General features: G+C 39.6%; 1 pseudogene; it reads left to right on the top strand.

Moving 5' to 3' along the window:
* Positions 1-514: 514 nt before the first annotated feature.
* LOC129557957 (heat shock transcription factor, Y-linked-like) lies at positions 515-6,049 on the top strand (annotated as a pseudogene).
* The last annotated feature ends 2,711 nt before the right edge of the window (positions 6,050-8,760 follow it).

The raw sequence follows: 8,760 nt of genomic DNA, 5'->3' as shown, positions 1-8,760 counted from the left end.
CAGCTGCTAGGACACCTTGCTTGATTCTCCAATAAACTATTGCACAGAAGTGAGTAGGCCCAGGTTTGGTTGGGTAGCAGTATTGAATATTAAAAATGTGTGTATAGAAAGGTGATGAAGCACTTTTATTTCAGAAATCAAATAGATTTACTGATGTGGCGTATCCATGTAAAAATTATTTAGGAATGAAATTTTGTAGGCTCATGGTTTTGGTTACTATTTAGGTAAGGAGCCTGTATTTTAAGTTGATGCTGAAGTAAACACTGGTTGAACATTACCCTTCAATTGCTAGGAGAGCAGTCACGTTGTGATGTCACAGCTACCCTTCAATTGCTAGGAGACCAGTGACTTTGTGATGTCATAGCTACCCTTCCATTGCTAGAAGACTAGTGACTCTTGGAACCACTGTGATGGTCTAGGGAGTTTCTCTCCGTAGGCCAGCCAAGCAGCATTTGAAGTTGCAGTGTGTAAAATGAGAAAAATGAGAAAATACCTGAAGAAAGATTTTTCTGAGATGGCACATATTTCTTCAGAAATTCAAGATGCGACTCCTAAAGATGAATCCACTGGTTCAGAAACCTCCATCAGATCTTCTTTGTATGATTACACACTTGCTGGGGACACAGTTTTGCGATCTATTGTTGAAGAATATACTTTTCAGGCTTTGTCTGAGGAAGTTGTGATAAAAAAGACCACGTTACACATTTTCTGTCTCTGAAACAGGTGAGCTGAATGAATTTCTTTCACTCACTTTTCCACAAAAATTGTGGAATATAGTTGAAAGTGATCAATTTGAATCTATTTGGTGGGATGAGAGTGACACTTGTATAGTGATCAATGAAGAACTCTGCAAGAAAGAAGTCTTGGAAAGAAGGGCGCCTTTCAGAATATTTGAAACCAATAATATGAAAAGTTTAGTTCGACATCTTAATCTTTATGGGTTTAGTAAAAAGGGACAGACTTTTCAAAGATCTGCCTCACTATCAGACTTTCTGGAAGAAGAAAACAACAAGCATGTTACCATACGTAGCTAAAATGGAATTTAAAATTGAGATAGCAACTTGTTGAAAGAGCTTTATTTTTTGAAGTTGAGAACAGCTGGAGGATTTAATATTTGATGTTTAACAAATTTTCCAATCAACTTGAAACAAGATACAAGTCTTGAAGCTACTTAAAGTGGCATTTACTGTATATATACAACATATATTTAGCTGAGGAGCATAATTGTTTCTAAAATGTTAGCTATTAAAACTACTCTGGAGGTGTTTTACTTGATGCAATTTAATTGGTATCATTAAAGGAATACTTTCACAGCATCATCTTTCAAGATTTGAAATAGCTCAACTGGAATTCCATCACCTGCACTAGCTTTGTTTGTAGTGATGCTTTATAAGGTCCACTTGACTTCACATTCCAAGATGTCTGGTTCTAGGTCAGTGATCACGTTATCGTGACTATCTTGGTCGTGAACATCTTTCTAGTACAGTTCTTCTGTGTATTCTTGCCACCTCTTCTTCATATCTTCTTCTTCTGTTAGGTCCATACCATTTCTGTCCTTTATAGAGCACATCTTTGCATGAAATGTTCCCTTGGAATCTCTAATTTTCCTGAAGTAATCTCTTGTTTTTCCTCTTCTGTTCTTTTCCTCTATTTCTTTTATTGATCACTGAGGAAGGCTGTCTTATCTCTCCTTGCTCTTCTTTGGAACTCTGCATTCAGATTCTTTTACCTTTCCTTTTCTCCTTTCCTTTTCGCTTCTCTTCTTTTCACAGCTATTTGTAAGGCCTCCTCAGACAGCCATTTTGCTTTTTTGCATTTCTTTTCCATGGGGATGATCTTGGTCCCTGTCTCCTGTACAATGTCACGAACCTCCGTCCAGAGTTCATCAGGCATTCTATCAGATTTAGTCCCTTAAATCTATCTCTCACTTCCACTATATAATCATAAGGGACCTGATTTAGGTGATATCTGAATGGTCTAGTGGTTTTCCCTACATTCTTCAATTTAAGTCTGAATTTGGCAATAAGGAATTCATGATCTGAGCCACAGTCAGCTCCTAGTCTTGTTCTTGCTAACTGTATACAGCTTCTCCATCTTTGGCTGCAAAGAATATAATCAATCTGATTTCGGTGATGACCATCTGGTGATGTTCATGTGTAGAGTCTTCTCTTGTGTTGTTGGAAGAGGGTGTTTGCTATGACCAGTGCATTCTCTTGACAAAACTCTATTAGCCTTTGCCCTGCTTCATTGCATGCTCCAAGGCCAAATTTGCCTGTTACTCCAGGTGTTTCTTGACTTCCTACTTTTGCATTCCAGTCCCATATAATGAAAAAGACATCTTTTTTGGGTGTTAGTTCTGAAAGGTCTTGTATGTCTTCATAGAACCGTTCAACTTCGGCTTCTTCAGCGTTACTAGTTGAGGCATATGCCTGGATTACCATAATATTGAATGGTTTGCCTTGGAAACGAACAGAAATCATTCTGTCACTTTTAAGATTGCATCCAAGTACTGCATTTCAGACTCTTTTGTTGACCATGATGGCTACTCCATGTCTTCTAAGGGATTCCTGCCCACAGTAGTAGATATAATGGTCATCTGATTTAAATTCACCCATTCCTGTCCATTTTAATTCACTGATACCTAAAATGTCTATGGTCACTCTTGCCATTTACTGTTTGACCACTTCCAATTTGCCTTGATTCATGGACCTAACATTCCAGGTTCCTATGCAACATTGCTCTTTACAGCACCGGACCTTGCTTCTATCAACGGTTACATCCACAACTGGGTATTGGTTTTTCTTTGCTCCATCCTTTCATTCCTTCTAGAGTTATTTCTCCACTGATCTCCAGTAGCATACTAGGCACCTACCTACCTGTGGAATTCCTCATTCACTATCCTATCATTTTGCCCTTTGATACTGTTCATGGGGTTCTCAAGGCAAGTATATTGAAGTGGCTTGCAATTCCCTTGTCCAGTGGACCACAGTGGCTGTGGTTCATGTGATCAGATCGACTAGTTTCCTGTGATTATGATTTCAGTGTGTCTGCCCTCTGATGCCCCCTCGCAATACCTACGACCTTATATGGGTTTCTCTTACCTTGGACGTGGGATATCTCTTTACAGCTGCTCCAAGAAAGCACAGCCGCTGCATGGGAATACCAGAACAACTCACCTGCCTCTTGAGAAATCTGTATGCAGGTCAGGAAGCCACAGTCAGAAATGTACATGGAACAACAGACTGGTTCCAAATAGGCAAAGGAGTACGTCAAGGCTGTATATTGTCACCTTGATTCTTTAACTTGTATGCAGAGTACATCATGAGGAACGCTGGATTGGAAGAAGCACAAGCTGGAATCAAGATTGCCAGGAGAAATATCAATAATCTCAGATATGCAGATGACACTACCCTTATGGCAGAAAGTGAAGAGGAACTCAAAAGCGTCTTGATGAAAGTGAAAGAGGAGAGTAAAAAAGTTGGCTTGAAGCTCAACATTCAGAAAACAAAGATCATGGCATCTGGTCCCATCATTTCATGGGAAATAGGTGGAAAAACAGTGGAAACAGAGTCAGACTTAATTTTTTTTGCACTCCAAAATCACTGCAGATGCTGATTGCAGCCAGGAAATTAAAAGACACTTACTCCTTGGAAGGAAAGTTATGACCAACCTAGATAGTATATTAAAAAGCAGAGACATTACTTTGCCAACAAAGTTCCATCTAGTCGAGGCCATGTTTTTTCCTGTGGTCATGTATGGATGTGAGAGTTGGACTGTGAAGAAAGCTGATCGCCAAAGAATTGATGGTTTTGAACTGTGGTGCTGGAGAAGACTCTTGAGAGTCCCTTGTACTGCAAGGAGATCCAACCAGTCCATTCTAAAGGAGATCAATCTTGGGTATTCATTGGAAGGATTGATGCTAAAACTGAAACTGTAATACTTTGGCCACCTCATGCGATGAGTTGACTCACTGGAAAAGACTCTGATGCTGGGAAAGGTTGGGGGCGGGAGGAGAAGGGGACAACAGAGAATGAGATGACTGGATGGCATCACCGACTCTGTGGACATGAGTTTGTATGAACTCCGGGAGTTGGTGAAGGACAGCGAGGCCTGGCATGCTGTGATTCATGGGGCTGCGGAGAGTTGGACACGACAGAGCGACTGAACTGAACTGAACTGAATTGAACTGAAAGGAATACTATTTTTTTTTCTTTTTAAATTTATTTATTGTAATTGGAGGCTAATTACTTTACATTTTGTACTAGTTTCGCTATGCATTGACATGAATCTGCCTCGGATGTACGTGTATTCCCCATCTTAAGCCCCCCTCCCACTTTCCTCCCCATCCCATCACTCCAGTTCATTCCAGTACAACAACCCCGAGCATCCTGTATCATGCATCGAACCTGGACTGGCGATTCGTTGCACATATGATAATATATATGTTTCAATACTATTCTCCCAAATCATCCCATGCTCACCCTCTCCCACTGAGACCAAAAGACTGCTCTATACATCTGTGTCTCTTGCTGTCTCGTGTACAGGGTTATCGTTATCATCTTTCTAAATTCCATATATATGCATTAGCATACTGTATTGATATTTTTCTTTCTGCCTCACTTCACTCTGTATAATAGGCTCCGGTTTCATCCACCTTATTAGAATTGATTCAAACGTATTTGTAATTGCTGAGTAATACTGTATCGTGTATATGTACCACAGCTTTCTTATCCATTCGTCTACAAATGGACATGTAAGTTGCCTCCATGTCCTGGCTATTATAAACTGTGCTGTGATAAATATTGGAGTACATGTGTCTCTTTCAATTCTGGTTTCCTCAGCGTGTATGCCCAGGAGTGAGATTGTTGGGTCGTATTACAGGTCTATTTCCAGTTTTGTAAGGAAACTCCACACTGTTCTCCATAGTGGTTGTACTGTTTGCATTCCCACCAACAGTGTAACAGGATTCCCTTTTCTCCACACCCTCTCCAGCATTCATTGTTTGTTGACTTTTGAATAGCAGCCATTGTGAGTGACATGAAATGGTACCTCATTGTGGTTTTGATTTGCATTTCTATGATTCTGAGTGATGTCGGGCATCTTTTCATGTGTTTGTTAGCCATCTGTATGAAGAGCTTTTATGGCAAATTTACCTTGGTTTATAAAGAAACTAAATAATTGTATCATTTGTCTTTAGTTACAGATCTACTATAATCCAAATTTCAAAAGAGGCTATCCTCAACTTTTAGTAAGAATAAAAAGAAGAGTTGGGATTAACAATGTGTTTCCAATATCTTCATTAGTTCGAGATTACAAGAAGAAGCATGTTAAAGCAAGTGTCAGTGTAGATGATCGTAACTCAGATTTTCTTCCTGAAACTAGTGGAAAGAATACATTTTCAGTTTCCACCAGTTTAACTGTATCTTTCTTACAAAAGCCTCACACCAACCAGATCGTCGCTAATACAACAGCTCTAGCTCTGTGTGACTTACCTTTCTCATCATCAATATCAGTTAGCCAAATAGAACAGGTTGTGGGAGATCAACCAGCTGTTTTAAATCAGTTGAGTATTTTTAAGTGGCACTCTCACAGCAACTACACTCAGGTGAATGGCCACGTTGAGGACTTGGCTACTACAACTACATCTGCTTCTCAGAACCACATCGTATCTCCATTGCTAAGTGGTAAGTCGTGTCCGACTCTGTGCAAACCCATAGAGTCTCCAGGCAGTCCACTAGGCTCCCCCGTCCCTGGGATACTCCAGGCAAGAGCACTGGAATGGGTCGCCATTTCCTTCTCCACGTATCTCCATTACAGAACAGTTATTCTGGACTGATGGTGGAGGCTTCTAAGTTTCCAAGCCCATGACAGTCCTTTTTGTAACCTTCAAGAGAGAGGCAACACATGGCCCTCAGTGCCAACGATCACTTATATATCTGCCTCCTCTCTTTCAAGGCAACTCATCAACAATCGTCATTATTTGAAAACCATGCTAATTAAAACAGACTTACCAAATAAGTGTCAGATTATGGAGCCTATTGAAGATTGAAATTTTTGTTGGAAGATGTCAATAAATACCTACAATCCTTGTATTTGAACAATAAAGTTACATGTTCATCCTCATAGTTTCATTTTCTCTTTTCAAACAATGAAGATAAAGAATGAGGCTTTAATGTCTGGCTATTTTACTGCACTGTTTTATAAACTCTTCAGAACAAGAAATCATTCGTTATGCATCCTAGGTCAATGACACCTGATCTAATATTTGTAAGCAAGAAAATGAGAACAAAGGGAAAAGAGGTAATGGATATAAAGTGATTTCTGAAATCATCCCTGCTGAAATGAATGGGTGTCTACATCAGGATTGTATGGGTGAAGGAAGAGATACAAATAAAATTTAAAAAATGGAAATACACAGTATGTACCTTAGTGCATTCATAGTTACATTATATTCCATTAGATACTGGTAGACAGCAGATTATCTTCATTATAGAAATTCATTATCTACTTGAAAATATGAAATCATGATCATGATGATCACCACTGTACTGTCACTGTGATACCAAAGATAACATAGTGTAATCAGTGACTGGATCATGGTCAGCACAAGATACGTATTTTACAAGTGATATTGTATAGGGTTATTTTTGCTCTGCTGTCCTTAAGCGAAAGTGGAAGGGAAGTAGCTCAGTCGTGTCTGACTCTTTGCGACCCCCGTGGACTGTAGCCTTCCAGGCTCCTCCATCTGTGGGATTCTCCAGGCAAGGATATTGGAGTGGGTTGCCATTTCCTTCTCCAGGGATCTTCCAGACCCAAGGATTGAACCCGGGTCTCCCACATTGCAGTCAGATGCTTTACTGTCTGAGCCCCCAGGGAAGATGCTATCCTTAAGGCATGCCTTTATTTCCTGACACCAAGATTCCACCAAATTTCCTAATGCATGTTTAGATGTTGCTTATCGGTTTCCAAAGAGACAGAATAAATTCCTTGAGGTGATTGCAGCATATCAGTGTGATTAACAAGTTCTGTGAAGACATGGTATTTTTTCCTTAATAATTTCATTATCTTTCTCTTATACTGTGCTTCCAGAGCTACAATCACTCAACCTAATTTCAGTCATGCTAAGCCCCTTCTCACAACTTTGTCTCAACTCTTTCTTGGGGTTGGAAGGAACTGCCGTTTGCCCTCCTACCAAGCTGAGCCCAGATATCAAGTGTTCAGTTTTGGGATTACTCTCTTTATGTATCTTTCACATCAGCTAAAACTTTGAGCCTGCAAATGGCATGCTTTAATTACTTACTGAATTATCAATAAACAAATGTAATAACCAATCAAATACTATATATATTACTCAACATATTCTTATAAGCTTTATTTGCATAATTGGCCTTTCCTATTTACTGATAACTTTTTCCAAGTTGATAAATAATTATTATATTTACATGAATGTTAAATGTGGGAATTAAAATTATAAAATGACTCCTGCTCTTATGAAGTTTACAGTCTATAAGAACTCATTCTAAGCATGCAGTTTCAGGCCCCAATTCCCTTAAATTCAACAGTAGTTGTGGAGACATGTATGGGGGAAAAAATCATTATTTTTAATAATCTAGAAAAGTCATGGAGTAAGAGGGGATCAAAATCAATAGTTGACCCCTAATATATTTCACAATGAAATACTCTGAACAAAGTGTCTGCTTGTTGGACTATCCAGCTGTCATGAATACTACCTAGAAATATTGGCAATCTCAAATTCGGGGTTATTCCTTTAGGTGAGGTTGGCAACATCAACTCATGTCCCTGTTTTGGGATGGTAACCCACATAGGACAACACCAACTTAAGTTCACCACTCTCATTCTTGCAGCTGATGAACAGTGAAATCTGTGGAATATCTGTGTAGATAAGGGAGTAGTCCACAAACACATGTTTTCTTTCACTGAAAAATTTCATTCAATATAGGTGAAAATGCCACGTTTAGAGAGGTGAGCTTTTTGCTGCAGTGCTAAGTGTTACTGAAATTTGTGTCCTTAGTTACCATTTCAAGCCCAAAGTTCAATGGACTTGTTTTAGATTTCAGGTTTCTTATGAAACTTAAAGACCCTTACTCCTTGGAAGGAAAGTTATGACGAACCTAGATAGCATAATAAAAAGCAGGGACATTATTTTGCTAACCAAGGTCTGTCTAGTCAAGGCTATGGTTTTTCAAGTGGTCATGTATGGATATGAGAGTTGGACTGTGAAGAAAGCTGATTGCCGAAGAATTGATGCTTTTGAACTGTTGTGCAGGAAAAGACTCTTGAAAGTCCGTTGGAGTGCAAAAAGATCCAACCACTCCATTCTAAGGAAAATCAGTTCTGGGTGTTCATTGGAAGGACTGATGCTAAAGCTGAAACTCCAATACTTTGGCCACCTCATGTGAAGAGCTGACTCACTGGAAAAGACTCTGATGCTGGGAGGGGTTGCGGGCAGAAGGATAAGGGGATGACAGAGAATGAGAGAGCTGGATGGCATCACCGACTCGATGGAGGTGAGTTTGAGTGAACTCTGGGAGTTGGTGATGGACAGGGAGGCCTGGCATGCTGTAATTCATGGGGTCGCAAAGAGTCGGACACGAGTGAGTGACTGAACTGACTATGCAGTCAAATTTGCATCCTTTGAGCAATATCACCTTAAAGGTGATTCCATTTTCTATTTCATTCCCATGTACTGATTATTTCTTCTCAGTCCCTTTTACCTTCTTTTCATGTTCTGCTTTGAGT

The sequence above is a fragment of the Moschus berezovskii genome, chromosome Y (assembly GCF_049115385.1).
Source record: "Moschus berezovskii isolate FMDL1 chromosome Y, NW_MosBer_1.0, whole genome shotgun sequence".
NCBI lineage: Eukaryota > Metazoa > Chordata > Mammalia > Artiodactyla > Moschidae > Moschus > Moschus berezovskii.
Note: the sequence above shows the minus strand (reverse complement) of the source record. Positions and strands in the feature narration are given on the sequence as shown.